Here is a 916-nt window from a genome sequence, read left to right as displayed (position 1 = left end):
GAACAACTTTGAGCTTAAGCCTCAATTGGTTTCTCTAATGCAACAGAATTGCAAGTTCCATGGACTTCCATTGGAAGATCCTCAGACTTATGCTATTCCCTTTTGCTGTAAGAGACAGAGCTCGGATATGGTTGGACTCACAACCTAAAGAAAGCCTGAACTCTTGGAAAAAGCTAGTCAATGCCTTCTTGGCAAAGTTCTTTCCACCTCAAAAATTGAGTAAGCTTAGAGTGGAAGTCCAAACCTTCAGACAGAAAGAAGGTGAATCCCTCTATGAAGCTTGGGAAAGATACAAACAATTGATCAAAAAGTATCCTTCTGACATGCTTTCTGAGTGGAGCATCATAGGTATCTTGTATGATGGTCTGTCTGAACTGTCCAAGATGTCATTGGATAGCTATGCTGGAGGATCTCTTCATCTGAAGAAGACGCCTACAGAAGCTCAAGAACTCATTGAAATGGTTGCAAATAACCAATTCATGTACACTTCTGAAAGGAATCCTGTGAACAATGGGATGAATCAGAAGAAAGGAGTTCTTGAGATTTATACTCTGAATGCCATATTGGCTCAGAACAAAATATTGACTCAGCAAGTCAATATGATTTCTCAAAGTCTGTCTGGAATGCAAGCTGCACCAGGCAATACTAAGGATGCTTCATCTGAAGAAGAAGCTTATGATCCTGAGAACCCTTCAATGGAAGAGGTGAATTACATGGGAGAACTCTTTGGAAACACCTATAATCCTTCATGGAGAAATCATCCAAATCTCTCATGGAAGGATCAACAGAGACCTCAACAAGGTTTCAGCAACAATAATGGTGGAAGAAACAGGTTTAGCAATGGCAAGCCTTTTCCATCATCTTCTTAGCAACAGACAGAAAAATTCTAAGCAGAGCCACTCTGACTTAGCAACCA

At 40.5% G+C, this 916-nt stretch overlaps 1 non-coding gene across 1 annotated transcript; it reads right to left on the bottom strand.

The window, feature by feature from the left end:
- Positions 1–221: 221 nt before the first annotated feature.
- On the bottom strand, positions 222–329 carry LOC112700498 (small nucleolar RNA R71). The gene has a single exon (XR_003153407.1). It is a non-coding gene; the product is annotated as a small nucleolar RNA R71 (small nucleolar RNA).
- Positions 330–916: the final 587 nt, after the last annotated feature.

This window comes from Arachis hypogaea, chromosome 6 (genome assembly GCF_003086295.3).
Source record: "Arachis hypogaea cultivar Tifrunner chromosome 6, arahy.Tifrunner.gnm2.J5K5, whole genome shotgun sequence".
NCBI lineage: Eukaryota > Viridiplantae > Streptophyta > Magnoliopsida > Fabales > Fabaceae > Arachis > Arachis hypogaea.
Note: the sequence above shows the minus strand (reverse complement) of the source record. Positions and strands in the feature narration are given on the sequence as shown.